The sequence below is a fragment of the Pinus tabuliformis genome, chromosome 2_2 (genome assembly GCF_031772625.1).
Source record: "Pinus tabuliformis cultivar Carrire ecotype Pingquan chromosome 2_2, CPIR1, whole genome shotgun sequence".
NCBI classification, from domain to species: domain Eukaryota; kingdom Viridiplantae; phylum Streptophyta; class Pinopsida; order Pinales; family Pinaceae; genus Pinus; species Pinus tabuliformis.
This window is the reverse complement of record NC_142300.1, coordinates 231,834,711-231,860,363: the sequence shown is the minus strand read 5'-3', so window position 1 is coordinate 231,860,363 and position 25,653 is coordinate 231,834,711. Positions and strand designations below refer to the sequence as shown.

General features: G+C 38.1%; 1 pseudogene; it reads left to right on the top strand.

Annotated features, from left to right (window-relative positions):
• The window catches only part of LOC149192165 (suppressor of mec-8 and unc-52 protein homolog 2 pseudogene), a 65,549-nt pseudogene that overhangs the window by 4,139 nt on the left and 35,757 nt on the right, over positions 1-25,653 (top strand).

The following is a 25,653-nucleotide window of genomic DNA, read 5'->3' as shown; positions in this document are numbered from 1 at the left end:
GCACGTGGAACCATGATTTCAACAAAAACATGGAGTGGAACCACGAGCCTTAAAATTTCCCCACGAGGTAAATTTTGCCATGTCAGAACATAGTCAAGTTTATACTTGTTTTTCATGGTTTTCCATAGGGATCGCAATGGCGAGATCAGATTTTCCATCTAAGTTATAGATTTCCAGTCCATACATGGAACAGAATCTTTGAGGAATCTGAGGGGAATCTAAAAGATTCCTTGAGCCCAGAATTCTCAACTTTTCAAAATTCAGATTTTGGATAGTTGATTCAGCACTACTCGACGCCACAACTCTGATGGTACACTCAAATTTTTCATTCTCTCGTTTCTTCTTCTAGTCACTTTTCTAAGTGCTAGTGCAGATGTCCACCTTCATGTGCAAGCCATCATCTTCATATGATCGATGCCTTGAGATCGATGGTTCGAGCAGCTTCAATAGTGTGACATCCACTTCTTCAGATGGCCCTTGGTTATGAGGTATATGATGTGTTCATGTACTTCTTCTTTATGCATTATGCTGCACAGATTCTTGATTGATGTTGATGCATGATCTTGTTTATTACATGTTGTCATGATTACTTGTTTGATTTGATGTGGAATCTTCTATGTGATGTACTTGCTGACATAACTCATCAGGTTACGTGTTGAGATCCCTTGTTGTATGTTGCTGGGATACTCTTGTTGTCATCATGCATGTTTTGTTTTGACATCCCTTTTGTCCCTTGTTGGCGGGATGCTCATCATGCATGTTTTTGTGTCATACTGATAGGAGTTTGCTTGAGAGTTCCTATTGTGGAACATCTCTTAGAGCCACTCCTGTGTGAGGGAATTTTTCCTTGTATGATCGCAACATCATCGCTTGTGTACATCACCTTTATTGACAACACTTAATGTAGCGGCCTACACCATCTTGATACTGGGGCCTGGAGATGTAGTCCCTCTTGGATGAACTCCATTATCATGGTCTTGTTATTTCATGTGTTGATGATTGTTATGTTACTCTTCTTTACTGCATGCAGATGTATTCATTAATGTTCTTTTAAAATGCAACTTAACACCTTACAAAAGTAAAAGGTCTTGGAAGGGTCCTTCGTCACACCTGGACCTGCATCAAGTGGTATCAAAGCAGTCTTTGCGTTGATGTGAATTGCAGCGTGAACAATGATAGAGGATGAAAGAGCGATGTACAAGACCATGCCAAACATTTCCAAGAGAGTGGAAATCATGTATGAAACTCTACAGAAAGAAACAGAGGAAAAGGAGTGATTGCAGCTTCAGTTGCAAGCCAGGGAAGAGGCCATGGAAGAATTGAAGCAAAACAAACATAATCTTCAAACAGAGAATGATGAATTCAAGATGCGCTTACATGAAGAGAAAGAGGAAAAACAAAGTTTGCTATGACAGCTGAAAGCAAAGGATGAGGCCTTGGAAAAGCAGCAACGAGACCCATGTGAGGTAAAAAGTAGTTCTCCATCTTCATGTATGTTTCTTGATGATGATTTTGTTGTTTTTGAAAATCATACCACAGGAATTGGCTCCAAATTGTTGAAGAGAATGAGGTATGAAGGAAAATGCTTGGGTTTCAATGGCCAAGGCATTGTCAATCCCATAAAAGTAGAGGAATTACCCCATCAGGCAGGACTTGGGTATGTCAGGAAAGAAGTTGGGGAATGCGCTGAGACAGCGAGTGAACCACTAATGATGAATGATGAGAAACCCTCATCAGAGCTTTCCAAATCGAATGAGGAGGTAAAATATGTTTTCCCTTTCGATTTTATCTTCTCATAGTACGATTTCTGTTGGAGATTTGGAGATCCCAATTATAGGGACAAACATGAGGCTCCTTACAAGGATGAGGCAAAAGGAGAAGGAAGAACTTAGTGTTAATAACCAAGGCATAACTCCACCTCTAGAGGTTGTGCACGAACATCCATTTGTAGGCTCGAGATACACTAAAGGAGAGTGCTCGAAGGTGTTAGATTCGTCTGAGACATTATCGGGGAAAGAGAATGATGGGAAAACGTCCCCATCATCCCATGGTAGTTTCTATTGCAGGGAGAGACCTGAGGCAAGCTCTCATCGCCATACTGACATCAGAGACAACAAGGAAAGGTATAACCATTTTCGATATTCGAATGTTCATTTTGATTATGATCATGTTGTTAATAATGAATGAAGGTCAAGGTATCGAAAAACATGTACCTTTTGTGTTTACCTAACCATACATTTTCTAAGTGTTGGAAAAGAATGGCATCACTCAAGAGGCATGAAAGACCCTCTCAATAGCATGAAAGGAAGCAGGTTAAGCAGATATGGAGGAAGAAAATCTATTGTATTCATTGCGATAGAAATGGCCATCAAAGAGCCACTTGTTGGAGGCTCCACCCAGAGAAGCGCCTTAAAGACAAAGCATTGGTACGTTAAGCAGGTAAAGCAGTTGTTCGAGAAGCAAAATCACCACAAGGAGGCAACCCGTTCACTTTGATAAGTGAAAACTGGTTTCTAGACATGTTGTCATTTCATGGTCATTCTTTTGTAAATCATTTGTTTCATTTTAAAATGTAAAAGTGATGATGTGTTTCCATCACTTGGTCAGAAACAATGATGTCTGGTCATGTTTTGAGTCGTATTTTACACTCTTAAAGTGATGTTTTGTTTCCATCACTTGTCAAAACAATAGTGTTTGGCCTTATGATTATAAATCATGTGTTGCAGTGATGATGTGTTTTCCATCACTTGTTGAAGCAACAATGATGTGTTGGCCTTGTTGTCATAGCTGGGGTATTGCATCCATCTTGTTGTAAACTTGACCACCGAGTATGTGTTATAAACTCGTGGCAAGTGTGGGATGTTTGGGTCATTAGTTGGTCATGTCATTCAAGCATGTAATTTGCAAAACAATGTACTACAGGTTGTAGGTACAGGTGTCGGCTCGTCGCTTAAGGCTTCGAAGAACAAAGGTGGAGGAGATGGAAGCGAGACCTTTTCAGGATGCTTGTGATGCAAGCAGGGTATAGAGAAAGTTGCAGATTATTTTTCATGCTTTTGGAGGACCAAATGCTCCTCAGTGGGGAGGATTGATCCAGGTGGCTCCAGAGAGACACATAGGACAAAGAGGGCATATGAGCACTCAAAAATCAAAGTGCTTAGATTATGCTTGAACTAGGACCAGAGCGTAGATCTCGTCGTCCTGATCATGGAGGTGTGAACGGTTCGTCAAACCGAGCTTGTATGAGGGAGAACATGCCAATCAAAGTTTTGGTTGAAGTTGGGTTATGGTCCAGGTTTAAGTGTCCTACAATTTGACCGACCCCAAGGCATAAACCTAGCTCCTAAAATTGGTCGAAATTATGGCCTCGTTAAATTGCCCAATGACCCTTATTTTCTTAAAATTTTAAAATCACCCCTACCTTATAATAAAATCTAAAAAAAATTATTATGAGGTGGTAGGCCACCACCCTCGACACCCCAAAACCTCATAACAAAATATACATGGGGCGGGTGGCCATGACCCCACTTCCTTGGAACCGCAACTATATCATTAACAAAAAAAAATTAATTTAATTGTGGCTCGGTGGCCATCACCCCACCGAACCCTCACCCTTTGCCACCGAACTATGTTATATCACATGTATTTTGGGCGGGCACCGGCCACTGGCAGTAGACCTGGCCCACACCCCGGAGCCACTTGAAATGCCACCAACTGCACTGACAGCATAGGAAACAGGACCAGCAGGGGTTGAACCCACCCGGCCCATGTGGCTGGCCCCCAAGCAGGCAGCCCCAAACATATATAAACGCGGCAACAACCAAATCATAACCATATTACATGCAACCATAAAAGTTATATGCCAACCCCTGTGGAGGAGGGTACAGGGGCGAGCCACCTAGGGCCCATCCACCTAGAATTATTTATAATTAAAATGAATTCAGTGCATAAAAAGCAGGAGGCGGGGTTTGATCACTCAACCTCCTCCCTATTAACCAATGTTTTACCAATGAACCATAACAAATTTCTTGTTAAATCTGCTGGTGAATTTATATAAACAATCATTTTTACCAGTGCACAGGGAGAGAGAGATTGTATGGCATGGATTTTGAGGCAATTAATTAATATTTTAATGCAGGAACCATGAATTTTGCAAGAGGGAAAAATTTTCACTTTGTTAGAATTTGACAAATTTTGTATGGATTTTACACCTCTCGTCTCCACGAGCATAGTGGCGTTGTCCATTTCTCCATTAGAGTTCTGGATTTTTTGGTCATTTCCAGATTGCACGTGGAACCATGATTTCAGCAAAAACATGGAGCAGAACTGTGAGCCTTGAAATTTCCCCAAGGAGGTAAAATTTTGCCATGTCAAAACATAGTCAAGTTTATACTTGTTTTTCATGGTTTTTAGCATGGAACACATTAGTGAGATCAGATTCGCCATCTGAGTTGCATATTTTCAGTGCATCCATGGAACAGAAGCTTTGAGGAATCCTAGGGGAATCTAAAAGATTCCTTGAGCCCAGAATTCTCAACTTTTCAGAATTCGGATTTTGGATAGTCGATTTAGCACCACTCGATGCCACAAATCTAATGGTACACTTAGATTTTTCATTCTCTTATTTCTTCTACTAGTCACTTTTCTAAGTGCTAGTGCAGATGTCCAACTTCATATGTGAGCCATCATCTTCATATAATCGATGCCTTGAGATCGATGGTCCGAGCAGCTTCAGCAGTGCGACATCCACTTCTTCATATGGCCCTTCGTTGTGAGGTATATGATGTGTTCACGTACTTCTTCTTTATTCATTATGCTGCACAGATCCTTGATTGATTTTGATGCAGGATCTTGTTTATTACATGTTGTCATGATTCCTTGCTTGATTGGATGTGGAATCTTCTATGTGATGTACTTAATGACATAACTCATCAGGTTATGTGTTCAGATCCCTTGTTGTATGTTGCTGGGATACTCTTGTTGTCATCATGCATGTTTTATTTTGACATCCCTTTTGTGCCATGTTGGCGAGATGCTCAGCATGCATGTTTTTGTGTCATACTGATAAGAGTTTGAATGAGAGTTCCTGTTGTGGAACATCTATTAGAGCCACTCCTGCATGAGAGAATTTTTCATTGTATGATTGCAACATCATCACTTGTGTACATCACCTTTATTGACAGCACTTAATGCAATAGCCTACACCATCTTGACACCGGGGCTCGGAGACATAGTCCCTCCTGGACAAACTCTATTATCAAGGTCTTGTTATTTCATGTGCTGATGACTGTTATGATCCTCTTCTTTTCCGCATGCAGATGTATTCATTAATGTTCTTTTAAAATGAAATTTAACACATCACGAAAGTAAAAGGTCTTGGAAGGGTCCTTCGTCACACCCAGACATGGATCAACAAATACATTAAAGGTCATAAGTGTGCTGAGAAGAAATTATCTTACATTGATTCTAGAGAGGAGGAAGAAAAGTATCAAGAAACGTCAAAAGAAGAGTATATACACAAGAACCAACCCCAAATAAAGAAGAAATGAATTTGACTATAACTTGTAAAGCATTGGAAAGAATTACCACTCCTAAAACTCTCAAGATAGAAGGACATATCAAGAAGAAAAAGGTTCAAGAAGTGAAAGATCACATTGAGAAAGAAGAAATGAATCCAACCATATCTTGTAAAGCATTGGCAAGAATTACAACTCCTCAAACTCTCAAGATATAAGGACATATCAAGAAGAAAAAGGTTCAAGAAGTGAAAGATCACATTGAGAAAGAAGAAATGAATCCAACCATATCTTGTAATGCATTGTCTAGAATTACCACTCCTCAAACTATCAAGATAGAAGGACATATCAAGAAGAAAAATGTTCAAGAAGTGAAAGATCACATCGAGCATCAAGAAATGAATCCGACCATATCTTGTAATGGATTGGAAGAAATTACCACTCCTAAAACTCTCAAGATAGAAGGACATATCAAGAAGAAGAAGATTCAAGCAGTGAAACATCACATCGAGCATCAACAACAAGTTCTCCAACTTTTAAAGGATAATTCCACTTTGGTGCAGAATCGAATGAAACAACAGGAAGATCAACATCAAAGTGAAAGAAGTTTTGATGTAGGCGATTGGCTATTTTTACAACTACATCTCAAGAAAGCTATTTATGAGAAGGAAATATTGGCAATGTTACATGCACTTAAGAAGTGGCTACCTTACCTAATGGGAAGACACTTCAAGGTAAAAATGGATCATGATAGGCTTAAATACTTTTTAGAACAAAGATTATATTTATAAGAATAGAAAAAATTTGTCACAAATATGTTGGGTTATGACTTTGAAATCATCTACAAAAAAGGGAAGAAAAATGTTGTTGCAGATGCACTCTGAAGAAAGGATGAGGATGTGGAAGCATTTTTTTGTGCTATTTCTATTATCCAAGAAGATTGGATAAATGAAGCGAGGGAGGAATGGAAAAAGGATGAAGAAGTGTGGCCACTCATTCAAAAGTTGCAGAAGATCCCAGTTCAAACAATATTTCCAGAACTTAACAAGGAAGGAAAATCCATATTGGAGCTTGGAACAGTCACAGAAACAAGAACTCGACAGCTACAAAATCGAGCAACTTCAGAGTATCTCATCAAGTGGAAGAACTTACCCGCTGAATATTACACATGTGAGGACAAGAATTTTATACAGAAGCATCAAGAACTATTCAAGCATTGACGACGACACTTTTTGAAGGAGAGGGGCATGTTAGGCCCCTATACTACTAGTGTAACCCCTTATTGTTATTAGTACAACCCCCTTATTATATTTTTGTGCCCATGTAGTCCCCATATTGTTATTATTATGCCCCATAGAAGTCCACTATTGTTATTATTGTGCACTTACATTATTATTGTTATGTCGGCTCTGATTGTATTACGACCCCTTAGACTCCTATATATAGAAATGAGGTCTTGTCATTTGTATCATCCAAGAATTGTTCATTTGTGTAATGTAAAGGAGGTTTCCCGCTCGAAGAGGCTTATTTCTAAGGCATTCATCTATCTTTTCTATCTTTTTGTGAGCTAGTTTCATAACATTGTGAATAGTAAGGACTAAACCTGAAGAGTGAGAGATCAAGATATTCAACAAAGGAGTGTGCTATAGTATCAAAACTAGGTAGGTCTCCTTACTCTTCTCTCATTTTGATTGTAATTTAGGAGATTTTATTGTATATTATCACGTTGGTTGATAGTCCCACTCATTAGGATAGAGGGATTTTCTCTGTCCGTAAAGAGGATTTACCTAGACAACAAAATGGTGACTTTGGTGGGGAAGCTATAACCTTTCCATCCATTTCCTCAATCTCATCCTTTGACTAGTTTGACCAACCATGCAGTTCTTAGTTAGATTGAGTCTGTATAAGTATGCACAATCATTGATTACTCCCTTAGAGTGCTAAGTCTGATTTTTTTTTCTGGAATCTTTTTTGTTTTCCCATATTCCTCACTCAGTACAAGTTTTATCAATGACAATTGTGCTGGCAGCGCTTGCTTTTACCAGTAAAGTTGCGCTGAAAACCCTTTTTTCCATTGTTTTCTCACGTTGAAAATCCACACGATTTTTTATATACGAAGTAGTGTTGATGACCTCAACCATCACAATTTTTACCATGAAAAGTAGAATTGATAGCCCAATCAGTGTGGGTTTTTCTATATAAATTAGCATTGATCTTTGAATGTGAGAATTTTTAGGGTTCTTGCTTTAGAATCCAGTGTGTCTTGGCCACTAAGGTCTTTTCCCATCCTGGATGCTTGGACTTGTTAGTTTTTTAACTGATTGTCTTGATTAATTTGTGAATTTTTGTCTCATTCACTTTGAAGTGAAATATAGTTGAGTTCTAGGGTTCCTAGTCAATTGTTCGTCACTTTCTGCTTGTTGGTGTTATTGACATATTGATTTTTCTAATTGATTGAGTGTTGTTTTCTATGGAAATTATTGAAAACATCATTGTGAATTGGTTTTAGCTTGTCTTTCAAATTTTACTTTTCATGAAAATGCATTAGATTAGTTGCATTGAAAAGTTATTTTTTGAGATTCATCACTGATAATAGATCACATTTTTTGGTGATTGAAAGCTAAATATTGTATTAGGTGCATCAAATCATTCAAAATGAAAGAAAATCATAACTCATATAAGTGCATCTTAGTAAACTCAAAATCATTTTTCTTTGAAAAAGTTGCATTTTGAATAGTGAAAAGTGAAAAACATTTTTACTTTTGGCATTGCAATTGGAAGATGAAAGTGAAAGCTAGTGAAAGGCATTTTGTTTGATGCATTTTTTTTATGCATTGTTGATTGAAATTTCTTCCCTTGATTAGCCTAGATTTCTTTGAAATGAAAAGTTTTCCTTTTCTCATATAATTGCATCTTAGGTGTTCAGGTGACATCGTTTTGAGCCTTAAAACTGAAACTTAACTGAAGAAAAAATTTTAAATTAACATAAATTAACCTAAGGAGAATTTGGAACTTAATGTGAACAATTACAGGTCTAGGCTATAGATGTGTTCTAATGTCAATAAACCTAGTAGTTTTCTTTAACTCCCTGCATTGTATCCTGTGGGTGAAATCTCGTTCTAGTATGGAATTATATCGGAGGTTCTCTGATACTATAGGGTATATTGGAGGCACTCTAGTATGGTAAGTAGACCAGAATTCTCTCACCAAATGGTTATGAATTAGAAAAATGCTAATACAGACTTGTTCTCCATATACCGTCAAGTATATATTGGCATACCCCACTAGGTTGCTATCGTTTAGCCAAAGGTAACTGAGTTAGTCGCCTTGTAAACATGATACACTGAGCACAAAATTCGGGGAGATTGGCCACCATATGTTAAGTACTTGGTTTCAGCTAAGCTGTATATAACGGTTCATGCATACTTGGTAAACCCTCTTACCTATATTACCCATATTTTAATTTGTCTTGCTAATTTCTAAAATCAATTAATTGACTACAGAAAAACATCCTTCATGTGGAAACACTCCTTAGTAGATCTTAGGTTGATACTAATGGAAACATTTCCTGAGTCTTCCAACAAAGGAAACCCCCTGATGGCAATCCTAGTTCTTTTCCTTATTTTGGAAATGTTGGTGCTCCCTATATGGAAATGTTGTCCCTTCCTAGATTAGCCATTGGTCTGCCAATTTGGTTATTTTCGACCTCAGTGATTCCGATTGTACAAATTTATTTTCAACCGATTTCTCCTCCGCCTGAACAACATCAACCTCATGTTGATCCTAAATTTCAAACCTCACCTTCTTCACCTATTTTTTCACCCCGATCTTCCTCTTCGCCTGGGGAAATTCTGGATTCTAGTAACCAGGAAGCTAAGAAAAAGAAGAAGAGGACGAAGAAGAAGAAGAAAAATAATCAAGGGGAAACCAAACAACTATCATTACTAATGCAACTAATGAAGAAAAATCTTCGAAGCGGCCCTGGAAAGTAAAATTCCCTTGCATTTTATGTAAGGGTGAACATCTTCAAAATTATCCTGATATTCTTAAGGTCTTAGAAGTGTAGTCCACATATTCACATTGATCTTTGTCGTCAGCCTCTGGAGATCATGTTGGTGATAAACCTATAACTAGTAATAATAAGGTCCATGGGAAAAATGTAAAAGTCAAATTTCCTTGTAAGTTGTGTAAAGGTAATAATTCCATTCACCTTTGTCCTTTTATGGATGAAGCTTCCAAAGAGTTGGAAAGCCTTATAGATTCCCAACCATGTCTTCTAACTGGTTATAAGAAGCTTTCCCCTGATCCTTCGCTAGTTGATCAAGTGATTGGTCAAAATCCATCCTTTGTCAACCCCACACTCTCTAAAATTGAGTCTCTATAGTCCATTTGCAACCAACCATTGCTTGAGAAAATGGCAGACTTGGCTCCACCATCAATTAATCGTACCTTTCCAATAGAGGGTGAACCTCATATTACTCAAGTTCTTTTGGTTTCTTCAACTTTGAGTGAACTGGACAGAAATTCTCCTATTCCCGAGGTGCATGAGAATAGTTTTCCTTTTCCCGTAACACAAGAGGGTAGCTCTCACTTTCCTATGACACCCCCTCTGAGTATTTTAGTCACTTCTTTTGATTGTATTCGACTAGTGTTGAGTTATGCAATGGGTATGTATTTACTCTCAATTAAGGTGCCTTTTTCCTCTTTTCTTATCTTTCGTAGCTTGATACGCTAACATATTGATGGATTATGATAAGAAACGAATGAACTACTCTTGATTAAGATTTAGCCACCATAACTAACTCAAAATCATTTTTATGTAGAAAAATGATGAAAGGAATAGCTGTTGTTCCCTAAATAAGGAATAGCGTAAACTAACAAAGGAGGAATAAGGAGCGTTGGTTGCAGTCAGGCGAGAGGATGAATCAGGAGGATCAACGCTAAATAAGAAGAATGTCAGAAGATAACATTCAGTTGTGAATCCCTCAGAATCTCCTGATCCTAAGGGATCACATTTATCTTTTACTGTTTTTTACTATTAAAGTGAAAACTGTAGAAAGGGAAGGAATCAATCAATCTCTGTTGATTTCAAATTGTAATTTTAACTTACAAACTTGTGCTTTTGAGGAACACGACCGTATTGTAATAAGGATTGATTTCAATGGTTAATACATAATTTATGTTGTTGTTCCTTCGTATTCTCTAAAGTAGCTCATCAGTATTCGCTGGTGGCTAAGGCCCCGGCCTTTGGTGGATCAAACTGCTATCCTGTGTGTTATATCTTTCTAATTCACGCAAGTTTGATTGGTATGTTCTTTTTCCGTTCTCTGTGAATTTATCTCATTTTCTATTTGTCGATTTCCTGTATTTAAGTTAGTTTACTTTCCTTATGTGATTCGCAGCTTTGTCATTTGATTCCATTTATGCTTACTGTAGATTAAATTGATTATCAGTTAAAGCATTGAATCTTATTTATCATGATAAGAGTGTGGTTATTATAGAATCAGCTGAAAGAGATTGGTTAATACAACTGAACTCTCGGTTGACAGCATTTCTATTTGAATTGATTAATTGAGATTGAGTGTGATTTAGATAGAATTAGCTAGAAGAGATTAGTTAATGCTACTATGCTCTTGGTTGATGCTATTGCCAATTAAATTGCTTGTTTGAGATTTAATTACAATTTCAGTTGAGGATTAAGTATTGATGCTTAGATGTAATATTTCCTTTAACATTTGTAATTTGATTTTTGTAAATGCATTTGCTTACTCTTGTATCAGAGGTTTATACTTCATTTTAAAAATAATTACTCTTTGGATTCGTAGCTTGCACATATTTTGTACACTCTTGGAATAAAAGGACTTTCTCGGGTTGATATGTAATGTGAGGCAATTAGGAGTTTTAAAAGACACCTTAAAGCACCCAACATTTTGGCATCGTTGTCGAGGAGAGTGTCACCATTTTACAAGGAGTGATGTATATCTGATAATTTTTGCTGGGAAAGAATTGGGTATTGAAAACGGAAGGTAAGAACCTATATAACGAGCAAGCAAAGTGCTTAATCTAACGCCCGCTCTTCAACACAATTGCAGAGAAGTGAAGTAGGTGTTTGATGTTTGTCTGCTGAGGGAGAACTGGGTATTAAAAATGAAAGGTAAGAACATGCGTACAGAGCAAGTAAAATGCATCCTCCCCCACCCGCTTTCTAGCAGAATTGCTAGGAATTTAAGGTAGAAATAAACATTTGAATTCTTGCACGAATGGCTAAGAAGAAAAGACCATAAAACAATATAATCCCACATCCCATACCTGAGAAATATAAGGGACTAGTGACTCTTGGACAATCAACTTTTATCGACGAAATCATAAGGAAAGTTGAGTTTTAGCCATCAGTAGGACCCCGCACCATTGCTTCTAGACATCCTACTGTCTCCCTTCAGGCCACAGGATCACCATATGTAGCCTACACTGAGGTTCATAGTAAAATTGAAGGGACTAAACAGAGTTTTCAAGATACTGAAAATTCACGATCAATTCCCTCACAAGAAGGGAATTCCTGCAACCTCTGTGAAGGAGAAGGAGAAATGGGTAAATCTGAGGTTAAACTAGCAGAACCAAGATCTCCTGATCTAGTAATTAAGCAGAGGACACCAAGTGTCCCAGATCAAGGGAGTGTGGTTAAGATCATTTCTGCCTCATCTGGACATCCTAGGAACAACTCTCTAGCTCTAGAGATCCCAGAAGGATGCTGACATATCTTTGACCAAATGGCCAATAATCCACAACCACCTGAGACCTCTACACTATAGTATCCTATTATTGACATAGATGTCAACACCCCCATGAAAGATATCCCACTACAAAACATTCCCACCTTTCATGGACTCACTTTAGAAGATCTGGATACATTCCTATTTGAATTCGATGTCCTATGTAGGGGTTATGATTACACCACTGACCCCCAAAAACTGAAGCTATTTCCCTCCACTTTAAAGGGAGCAACCTTGCATTGGTTTATGGTACTAGGTGGAGGCACCATCAATGATTGGGACCAGATGAAAACTGCCTTCCTTAAAAAATATCAAGGTTATTGCGGATCTAGAGAACTAAAAGATGACATATTCCAAATGGCAGCAAGGCCTAGCGAAACTTTGGAAGAGTATGTGGAGCGTTTCCAATATAATCTCCAAATCTCCCCTTATGCAAATTTTCTTGATAATGTTCTAAAAACCACGATGATTACAGGGATGAAAGACCAATGGGTAGAGACACTAAATATCATGGGTAAAGGTGATATCTATCAAGAAGACTATGCTAATATTATTGATTTGTGCATTAGGTGCTCAAGGGGCCATACAATACTGAATCTAGCTGGATGCGATGTGATCACCAGGGACAATAAAGTCTTTGGAGGAAGCATTACTCATGATGAAATCAGTAACCTATTGGAATATTTCAAACAAATATCCTGAGAACCTTGACAACACAGTTAGACATCATGCAAGCCAAGTAGAAGTAGGTTGAAGCAAAGCAGAACCTAGTTATTTTTTTCCCTCGATGCAGAGAGAAACATAGTCATAAAGAATGTCCACTGGATATGGGACAGACCTATTCCATATTCACTAAGGAACATTCCACAAAAAATTTCCCATCGCTCCTAGGATTAAAAGAAGTCTTCAAGGAGGTAGAAGAAGAAGCAGAACCAATATACCTATTAAACTAGCATCGCCAATGGCAAGCACGGCAAACAGGTATGCCTACCGACCCATCTTCATTCTTTCAACCTTCACAATATAATTCCTAGCAATATACAGGAGCTACATGGTAGAACTAGCCATCTTTTCCTAATTGGCCACCATAAGCATTCTTCATGCCACCTTGGTCCAATCAGTCAAATCCAAACAATAGTTGGCCAAATCCCTCTTACCCTACATCATTCTAGCAGAACAAACCATATCCATCTCAATGGCCCCCCTCCACTTCAAAAAACCAAAACTGGCAATTAAGCTGGCAAAGACCCATGAACCAACCAGTAGGGATAGTCCCCCTTCCTCATCCCATGCTACCAGCACCTTATATGTTGAAGCAGAATCCTCAATCCAATCGATGACCGCAACTCCCAGCCCAGCCCAACCCAAATCCTAACAACAGAACAGTCCAGTTGGTACAAACCATTGAAGGCCTGGATCCAAAAACTGAGTTGAGAGAATGTAATGAACTCAAATTGAGGTCTAGACGAATAATCGCACCAAAGGATGATAAAAATCTGCAACTTGAAGAACCACACCCAAATAAGCCATTGGTTGTAGGACAAACACCTTAAAGGGAAAATACAGCCAAGTAGAAAAGTCACAAATGGATCATTACCTCTTCTCCACCATTCCTAGAAATATTGATTATACCTCGCCCAATTGAATATCCCGACTTCAATCTCCTAGGAGAACTAAAAAATCTTTGCGTAAAAATACCCCTCCTCCATGCTATTTAGGACATTCCAATCTATGCAAAAACCATAAAGGAATTGAGTACCAAAACATGTACGAGGAAAATAAAGACAACACCAACTGTCCATGTAGTTAGAACTTTGTCTGATCTATTATTAGGCAGAGAGACACTGGTGAAATATGAAAACCCAGGAAACCATATTGTCACAGTACAAATAAATGGATGCTCATTTCCCAATGTGTTAGTTGATTTTGGGGCAGCCATTAATATTCTCACAACGACAACCTATGAGAGACTTGGCATCACAGCCTTAGATCCAACTACGACCCTGCTGGAACTTGCTAACCATTCAGTTATTAAACAAGAAGGGACATTACAGGATGTGATGGTGTCTATAGATTCTTGGGAATACCCGGCAGATTTTTTTATTATTAATCCTAGAAACTGGCTAGATGGACATCCTCTAATATTAGGAAGACCTTGGCTAGTGACTGTAGATGCTTATATAAGCTGCCGAATAGACAATATGAATATAAAGAGATGGAATGATGTGAAGAACCTAGCTTTATACCCTCCAGCTCAGCCAAGCTTAACCATAATAAAAACTAGGAAGCAGCCTGTAACATATTTAACCAAAAATATTTGATCACCATTAATTATAGCAGATGCTATTGAATTTAAAAAACAAACAGAAGACGATATTATAAACACTTACATTAACCACCCTGCTGCCATATCTAATCTAAAATGTCACATTATTGGAGCAGTCCTTGATAATGAAATTGAAGAAGATCCTTTAAAAGATGTCAATGACCAAACAATACCAACAACAACTGTCTATAATAGCAAACCTATTGAAATTGAGCCAGGGAAAATCCTTAACATTAACAAAAACTTGAGTAATGACCAGCAGCAGAAGCTTATTCAAATCCTTAGGAAATATAAAGGGGCTTTCACTTGGGATTACCTAGATATGAAAGGGATTGACCCTCAACTATGTATGCACCACATCTACACTGAAAAAGATGCAAGACCCATTCAACAACCTCAATGTAGATTAAACCCTCACCTAAAGGATATTGTTAAAGATGAACTGCAGAAACTGTTAGATGTGAATTTTATATATCCTATATCTAACAGTAAATGGGTTTCTCCATTAGTTGTGGTTCCTAAAAATAATGGGAAATGGTGTATATGCGTCGATTATAGAGAGCTTAACAAAGCAACACAAAAAAAACCATTTTCCCCTTCCATTTATCGACCTGGTTCTAGACACATTGGCAAGTAAAAAATTCTTCTCTTTTCTAGATGGCTTCAGTGGCTACAACCAAATCCAAATTTCCCCTGAAGACCAAGATAAGACTACCTTCACCTACCCCTAGGGGACGTTTTCTTACAAGGTATTACCTATTGGACTTTGCAACGCACCTGCTGCATTCCAAACAGCCATACTCAGTATTTTTGCAGACTTGATAAACGAGAGATTAGAGGTATACATGGACGACTTCACACCCTATGGAGATGACTTCAAGTAGACATTACAGACATTGGAGAAAGTCCTCGAAAGATTCATTTTTACTAGGCTCTACTTGAGCCATGAGAAATGCCATATGATGATGACAGAAGGCATGATCCTGGGCCATTACATCTCAGCAGCTGGAATTTAGGTAGTTCCAGCAAAAATATAAGTAATGCTCTTACTAGTTATCCCCTGCACTCCAACAGAGGTACTCAGCTTTCTAGGATTTGCTGGATATTATGGAAGATTTATAAAAAAAATTCATAGATTGCTGCACCATTATATGCCTTGACAAGAAATATTGATTTTATATGGATTGACAAATGTGACATTGCCTTTGCAGAAATAAAATGGCTACTATCAACAGCACCAGTACTACGAGGCCTGAACTGAGATATACCATTCCACATTTCATTAGACGCATCAGATAAAAACATTGGAGTAGTTCTTGGCCAAGAAGAAGACAACAAACCCTATGTGATATACTACATCAACAAAAATTTAATTCCTGCTGAGTTGAATTACACAGTGACAAACAAGGAGTTTCTAGCTATAATATACGCTATTAATAAATTCAGACACTATATAAGAAGATACCCTGTGGTCCTGTATACTGATCACTCTGCTATCAAATATTTAGCTAATAAACCTATTACAAATGGAAGAGTTAACGATGGTTAATCCTTTTGCAGCAATTTGACATAATGATCAAGGATCGACCAGGAAAGGAAAATCCGGTAGCAGAATTCCTCTATTGAGTGCCAATAACAAATGACACAGTGGTGATAGAAGACCAGTTCCCCAATAAGCACCTATTTGTTGTGACCGTGAAAACACCCTGGTATGCAGATGTTGCAAATTACATAGCAGTGGGAAACTACCCAAACACCTGACACCCAGAGAAAGGAAATTAATAGTGCAACACAACACTTGGTTCTCCTGGATCGGAGGATACTTCTTTCACACAGGAGTCGATATGCATATCCGCGGGTGTATCAAGGAAGACAAAATTTATGATATCCTAAAAGCTTGCCATGATGGAACTTGTGGTGGACACTTTGCATATCACAGGACTACAGGACTAGACATAAAATCTTACAGATGGGCTATTATTAGCCCACAATTTTTAAGGATGCCAAGAAATTTGTCCAGGCATGCGATAGCTGCTAAAGAATGGGTCGCCTCAACCAGTTTGACAAGATGCCCCTACACCCACAGCTAGTCATTGAACCCTTTGATCATTGGGCATTAGATTTCGTCGGCCTAATAAACCCATCATCTAATCAAAAATCATATATACTGGTTGCAATGGAATACGTGACTAAATGGGTGGAGGCAGTAGAGTTACCAAGAGCAATAGAGGAAACAATAATCAATTTTCTCTTTGAAATTTTCATGTAGTAGGTTTTGCACAGAGAAATAATTATGGATGGAGGGCCACAATTTGTAGGCGATAAGATTGCTGCTACACTAAAAAATCATCACATTTCGCACAGAATCACCTCTCTGTATCACCCATAGGCAAATGGCTTGGTAGAGAGTACCAACAAGGTAATCGAGGCCATTCTAACAAAGACAGTCGCCTCACATAGATGCGACTGGACTACCTGATTGCCAGAAGCCCTGTGGGCATATCACAGGACTTGGAGGAATAGAATGGGATACTCCCCATACCAGCTGGTGTTTGGTAAGGAATCTATCTTCCCCATAGAATTCGAAATCCAGACATTAAGGATAGCCCAAGAAGTGGGGCTGGATTTGAATGAAGCATAGATTAATAGATTACAACAAATAAATGAATTAGATGAAATCTGGCTATTGGCTCTTCAGCATACTGCAATTATTCAACAACAAAGAGAAAAATGGCATGATGCCCTCATTAAGAAAAAGACATTCCATGAGGGCGACTGGGCGCTTCTCTACGATTCCAAGTTCCAAGACTTCCCGGGCAAACTCCAGACTAGGTGGTTAGGTCCCTACGAGATAAAAGAAGTACACGATAATGGCACCCTTACATTGGCCACCATTGATGGGTTTGGCTATTCCTTTAAAGAAAATGGGCATCGAGTACGCCTATACCACAAACCGCCTACAAGGGAATCCTTTTTCCAATAGATACGCGAAGATTCTACGATACAAATTCTTGTTGCAGAAGGCAACTCTTTGACAGCACTCGTCCTGTAAAAACAAGTTATTTTTGACACTTGTAAATACAATTGTTTTTCTTCTGCTTTTTTCTATTGTTTTTCTTTCTTATGTATCATAGCCCTTCTTTTGTTTAGAGTAGTAGGGATGATTGCTTGTCTGTGTTTTTCTTCTCTCCTTGTTTTCTTTGGCTGTAGGGAACAACTGTTGTTCCCTATAGGGAACAGTTGTTCTTCCCTATAGGGAACAGTTGTTGTTCCCTAAAGGAAACAACACCTTTTCATGTTTTTTTCTTAATTGTTGTTCCCTAAAGGGAGCAACACTTTTTCAACTATTTTCTTTTTCTATTCCCTACAGGGAACAACACTTTTTTTTGTGTTTTCTTTTGTTTTCCCCTACAGGGAATAGCTTTTGTTCCCTAAAGGGAACAACACTTTTTCATGTGTTTTCTTTTGCAATTCCCTATATGGAACAACATTTTTTCGAGTATTTTGTTTTGTTGTTCTCTACAGGGAACAACTAATGTTCCCTTAAGGGAACAACAGTTTTTCTATGTGTTTTCTTTTGTTGTTCCTTAAAGGGAACAACACATTTTTTTTTAGTATGATTTTTTTGTTCCTTAAAGGGAACAACACTTTTCTGAGTGTATTTTCTGTTCCCTACAGGGGATAGCCACTGTTCCCTAAAGGGAACAACACTTTTTGAGGGTTTTCGCCATTCCCTTGAGGGAACAACACTTTGTGAGTATTTTTTAGAACAACCCTTTCTTCCCCTTGCATGATCATTCCTAGCCCATCCCAGCTCATTTTTTTAATCCTCTTTATGGCATAGAGTACAATACATATATGAGGACAAGAAGTATGGAGTCTATTGAAGTAGGCGAATATCCTTAAAATTATTATCTTTAACAAGATTTCTTTGTGATGATCAAAGAATAAAGGACACAATTATCTATATCACTTTACTATCCTCATTTCCTCTATAAATGGTATTGATTGATTATCTTCACCATGCTGGTTCTACTCCCTCTAGTATAATTCTCTCTGCTTATTATCAATAAGATTATGGGTATACTTTTTTCTATTGATATCTTTAAACTTCTTCTGCCATCCCTACTCTTAAGGAGTACTGAGCCACCCTCTATATATAAAATGGGGAGTGTAAAAAAATAAAGTATATATATAATAATAATAATAAAACTCACTAACAATTTTATTTTTTGATCTACAAATGGAGGATAGGGGGTCTCATCATGAGCCAGCCTACCATGTTCATAGGTATGTGGTGAAGTGGCATTCCCACTATGGCCACCACACCAGGGACATGATCTAATGGATGCATCAAGAAACAAAATCCTTGGAACATGAGGTCTCATCACGAGCCAGCCTGACCACTTTCGCTACTTCCCTGTGAATGGCAATGTGTTTATCTGGTCACCATGCCAACACAATGATCTCTATTGTGGACATCATAATGCACTTCCCCAACTATACATAGAGGATCCTGGCCCCTAAGGGTTAGAAAGTAACTCTGTCGAGGCTATGGATGCCTGCAGGTAGTAGAAGCTCTACTTATGGTATTGAAGTTTTATTTCTTACATCAATAATTATTATGCCCTCTTCTTATTTTTCTATTTTTTCTGCAGAGAGATTATTTCCCCAACTTACCTTACCTTGAACCTTTATGCATGATTTAATCTTTTCTAAAATCCATCACATCATTTTCAGGTAGAATAACGGCAGTAAGGTATCATCTCTTACGAATGTTGTCCTTTTTATTTATCGCATCACCTCACGGCATCTTATCACTTATTAATAATTCTCGTTACACACCTTGTTTTCATTACTCCAATACCCTTTTATGATCCTTTCATTGATATACATACTCTACCACCTTTACAACCCAATCCATAACCCTTGTACTTTGCCACCAGAACATCATCTCTTCATCCATTCGGTCATAGGTGACCTTTAATTTCGAGAGGGGATGGGGACCTCTAGTACACCCATGCATGCAGTGTCATCATTTTATTTGATTTTGTAGAATAATACGACATCCCATAATCACAGAGCATGTGGAATTATAATAGTCCTCGATTTAATGGTATTTATTTTCATAAAACATCACCTGACAGTGTTATTACAACTACTTGTTCTTCCATCTCTCGGCTACTACTCGTCGCTGTGTTTTCTCCACTATACTAATTGTTTGCAAGAGTAGGAAGAACTCAAGAATCATGGGAGGAAAAACAGTGCGCCGAGAACCTTTAATACTAGATGTCTCTGATGGAGCTAGAGAAATTCTAGCTCGCACAGGATGGACAACATATTTTACAAGATTTCAACCCCCTAATGAGGAAATCACCATTGTATTTCTACAGCATCTACAGAATGGAAAATCCTTGGTAAAAGGTAGACAAATTATCGTAATAGATGTTGTGATAGTAGAGGTGTCTGGGCTACCTGGAGAAGGACCAGTATGGGCTGACAAGCGACTAAAGCTGCATAATGCTATGGAGATTTTTAGGGACGAAGGACACGAGCTAATCAAGAAGGGAAAAGGCATTCAGACATTTTCTCTCAGAGAGCCATGGGGAGAATTGGCACGAATTGTCCAAAACTATATTACCTGTGATGGGCATCAAGATGTGGTAAGGCTATGGCAACTCAAACTTTTAGCAGTCTTAAAACAAAAATGCTTTGTTAATTTTCCTGCACTATTGAATTCATTATTGCATGACATTGCCAAGAGGCTGAGACGGTCTCAACACCCAGAGATAGTAGTTAGCCACCATTTTCTGATCAGGTTAATAGTTAGTCACAACCTTGCCCAACAACAATCAACATGGGATGATCTCATATCGGCCCTCGAAAGAGGTGAAAACCTACCAGCACCTAACCCTGTTCCAAAAAGAAAAAGGAATACCCCTTTAGGAAGCAGACCTCACAAGCGTAGACAATCTACAAGGTTGAATTCAAACTAGGGAACATCTAAAAATCCTCAAGGCAGTGCTAGTAAACCAACAGAATTATCTAGCCTAGTAAATGTACAGGACTTGCAACTAGAGCCAAAAGGATAAGATAATCCTGAATCAAAACCTGAGGGAGGAGATAGACCCGACTCAGTACAGGAAGGAGCAGGGCATTTTGACGATGAACTAGAAAATGAAGTGGCGCCTCCTCCAACATCAAATATGAGTTCTCAAGATGATTTTTTTCAGGATTTCGAGGTAGGTATGGCCCAGGTCCTGGCCAATATGAACGTCTACATGCATCCTAAAGAACATCTGAATCCTAACTTAGGAGAAGCTCAATCTCCAGGGAATTCTGGCCATACCAGAATTTTGCCTTCCCCAAAAGATACAACCAAGAAGAGGAAGTAGATGCAGAGGCTATTCAGAAATTAGAGAAACAATCTGGTGACATGCTCCCAGTGGAAAACAGTCATGAAGGTCTAGACACAGAAGTCATAGGCCAGGAAGAGGAAGTAGAGACAAAGGTTATTTTGGAGTCTGATAATCAATCTGGAGACACGGTATTATTGGAGCAAAGCTAGGGTGATCAACCCAGCTCTTTAGAGACAAAGGCTATTAACGAGACTATTAGTAGAGCAGTTGCTCCTCAGAAGAAGCACGGAGCCAGAACGAGATTGAAGAAGCTACGAAAAGAACACCAAAAGCTTCATAAGACGGTCAAGAGGCTCCCACAAAAAATAAAGAAAATTACAATGGGAAAAACTATGAACAATACCCTTGAGGTAGCCAATGTGGTCATGCAAACGAAATTATGTGAAGGTAGGTCTATAGGGACTCAAACTGATCTCATACCTACTCGAACAATCACCATTCAAGCAGGATTGCATGCAGATTTAGTAGATGTAGCTGCTCAAACGGAGGTTTGGACCTCCCATAATAAAGAAGTGTAGACAGAGGATATCCCCTCTTGTAGCATAGGCACTCAGACAGACATACAAGCCAAAGATATTCTGGCGCACCATGAACCTATTTTACTAAATCTTCAGGAAGAATTGGCACAAGCCTGGCTTGCCTTAGAATGATATGAACAAGAGAGAGTGTCCCTGCAGAGATATCAAGCACTGCAGAAACAACTTAGGGAACTAACTATAATGGAGGACGAGACCTTTGACAGGTGTAGAAAGGTGGAAGAAAAGCTGGAGAAGGTGAAATTCAAGCTAGATAGAGTCATGAGTCAGACAAACACCATCTTCTCACTGTATTTAGATGTCCTGACATGTAGGTCTCCCGCCACCAATTATTCCTTGTTCTTATTAGAACGGTACCTGTTATTGAAAATCAAAGCCGTAAGAGCTGGTAAACCAATTGAATTAGGGACAATTGAAGATTTTATAAATTGCTGCAAGCAACATGGTACAAAGGTCCAAAGGTTTCTTTGTGAGTTTTATCTGCAAAATTTCATATTAGAAAATGAGGTGGAAAAGAACCCTAATCCTTTTGTTGGAGACGTTAAATTCTATGCTTTTATCTCATTTGCAGTTAACCAACTCAAATGGTTTAAAGCTTATAATGCATTTCAAAGACAGGAACATGGATTGGATCTTTGGGTGAGGAGTGAACCTAAAAACCCTTTACAAATGTTTTCCAACCATAAAAAGTTGATGACACGAGAGGGCGTGATTAAAACTTTAGGACCCATACATAAGGAGATTGTGCATAAAGGAATAACATATTTCCTCTCCATTCAAGAAAGATCTCTGACTGCATCTAAGCTCAGATGGACGATCTCCACTAATAGTGTGAAAGAAAGGGAACCATTTAATTATAGGAATTTTAAAGTTGTTGTGGCCCGGATGATCACCTACAGCAATATTATTTTGAGAGAAGGACCTTATTGGTTGGGATGTTGGTTTTGGAGTCCCATTATTTTGTATCCTCCTGAAGGGTATCGAGTTGACTACGAGTTTCTTGAAGGAAAAGAAAGGCATGCCTTTGTGCTCCTAGCTCAACATCATGGCTTTAGGCCAATTTTTGAAGCTTTCTCTCCAGCCTACTCTTTAACTGCATTGCATAAGAACTATTTACCTTTCATGAGGACATGAAATAGGGCAAGCAGGGGAGTATGTTGAGTTATGTAATGGGTATGTATTTACTCTCAATTACAGTGCCTTTCTCCTATTTTCTTATCTCTTTCGTACCTTGATACGCTAACATATTGATGGATTATGATAAGAAATGAATGAACTACTCTTGATTAAGATTTAGCCACCATAACTAACTCTTAATAATTTTTATACAGAAAAGTGATGAAAGGAACAACTGTTATTCCCTAGATATGGAACAACATAAACTAACAAAGGAGGAATAACGCGCGTCAGTTGCAGTTAGGCTGGAGAACGAATCAGGAGGATCAATGCTAAATAAGAAGAATGTTAGAAGATAGCATTTCACGTTTACTTTTACCCTTTTTTACTATTAAAGTGAAAAATCTAGAAAGGGGAGGAATCAATCAATCTCTGTTGATTTCAAATTGTAATTTTAACTTACAGACTCATGCTTTTGAGGAACACGACCGTATTGTAATCAGCATTGATTTCAATGGTTAATACATAATTTATGTTGCTATTCATTCGTATTCTCTAAAGTAGCTTAGCAGTATTTGCTGCTGGCTAAGGGCCCGACCTCTAGTGGATCAAACTGCTATCCTTTGTGTTATATCTTTCTAATTCATGCAAGTTTGATTGATTTGATGTTTTTCCATTCTCTGTGAATTTATCCTGTTTGCTATTTGCCGATTTCCAATATTGAAGTTAGTTTACTTTCCTTATGTGATTCGCAGCTTTGTCATTTGATTCCATTTATGCTTACTGTAGATTAAATTGATTATCAGTTAAAGAATTGAATCTTTTTTATCATGATAAGAGTGTGGTTATTATAGAATTAGCTGAAATATTGGTTAATACTACTGAACTCTTGATCGACATCATTTCCATTTGAATTTCTTAATTGATATTGAGTGTGATTTAGATAGAATCAACTAACAGAGATTGGTTAATGCTACTATGCTCTCAGTTGGTGCTACTATCAATTGAATTGCTTGTTTGAGATTTAATTATGATTTCAATTGAGGATTAAGTCTTGATTCTTAGATGTAATATTTCGTTTAATAGTTGCAAGTTGAGTTTTGTAAATGCAGCTGCTTACTCTTGTATCATAGGTTTATACTTCATTTTAAAAAGCATTACTCTTTGGATTCATAGCTTGCACATATTGTGTACACTCTTGGAATAAAATAACTTGCCCGGGTTGATAATTAATGTGAGCCAATTAGGAGTTTTAAAAGACACCTTTTAGCACCCAACAACTAGCAGGATATATTCTTCCGTCTTATGTGCCTTTCCAGATTACATACATGCTTACCATATGGATGTACCTAGCACATTCATAGATGAGGGTGCATCTGTTAGTATTTTGTCCTCAACTGTTTGGCAAGATTTAGGTTCTTCACAACTTGTCCCCACCACACAAAATTTGTGAGCTTTTAACAAAGGAACCCATCAACCATTAGGGATCCCTCATAAGTTTCCTATTACTTAGGGAGGAAAGACTGTATATATAGATGTGATGTTTTCCAAGGACCTTTATACTTCAATCTACTCTTTGGCCGTGACTATGTTTATGTCATGGGAGCTCTTGTCTCTTCCCTCTTTCGAGTGATGTGTTTTCAGCATGAAGGAAGCATTGTGATCATTGATTATCTTACATTCATTGGTCCTGAATCAACTCCCAATAAAAGAATCATCCTCAAATGGTTCTTATATGCAAGCGGTATCACCCCAGCCACAGTTTAATTGTGTGGCCACTTGTTTCATGCCAACATCTACTGATTATCTAGTATGTGATGTATTACATCGGGTAGTAGGGGTATTGGAGCCTGATTTTCATTTTGATCCATGGACATGTATCCCTTCCGAAGGTTTTTCTCCCATATGATCAAAACCTCTTGGAAGCCATGGCCTCTTTTGGTTTGTGATCAAAGGTTTGGAGCATAGTTCCTTGACTTGTGTCAAGCTAGTTAAAAAATGAAGAAAGGGCCATGAGGATAGTTCTTTTACTATGTCAACCTTGTTAAAAAATGAAACAATGTGTCAGGAGCATGGTTCTTCTCCTATGTCAATCTCGTTAAAAAAATGAAACAAATCCCCTTCCAGTTAGAGTCTTTGATTAGATCTTGTAAAATCCCAATCGATTTTTTCACTTGATCTTGTAAGTAAACTTTCATTCCATCCACCTTTTAGTAAGTAGTCGTCTACTTAGATGAATGAAATGAATCTTGGTGGGCATGTACCTTGAATTGAGTCATTATACTGGGGACATGAAAACTCATCTCAAGCATGGTTTATCTATGCTTCAAACTTGTGTAAAAATGAAGCCAAACTCAAGGATAGTTTATCTTTGTTTAAATGTTGTTAAAAAATGAAATCGTGTTCAAGAATGCTCAAGCATAGTTTCTCATGTTTCAAGCTTGTGTAAGAATTAAACCATTCTCATTTGACCTCTCATGATTGTGGTTTTATTAGCCTAATTTTCCTATATCATCCTTGGTTTTTTCCTTTACATCGTCACCATCTCTTTGGTCGATCATATGCTTTCACCTAGTTGTTTTACCCTTACCTAGCGAACATCTGTGATGAGTGGTCTTATTAGCCAACCTCTTGACCTTTACATGTTTTGAGCAGTTCCATCATGACTTGAACTAGTTGTTATCATTTTATACCACTCGTTCCTCCAAGGGGAGTCATCTTACAGCTCTTTTCTGACTCTCAAAATATGAAAAGACTACCAAGTACTTTTCTTTCTAAGCTCATTAAATTAAATGAATTGGAGTCATCTCAGTATATGTTTACCCCTTTTCAGTCTCAGATGGACCATTTACGAAAAAGGAACAACTTGGTTGGCATGGTCAAGAGGTTCTCTCAAATATCGTTTTCCACCTTTTCAAGTTCAAGAAACAAATTACAAAAAGGGACTTGATGGGGTTTTATTTTTCATTT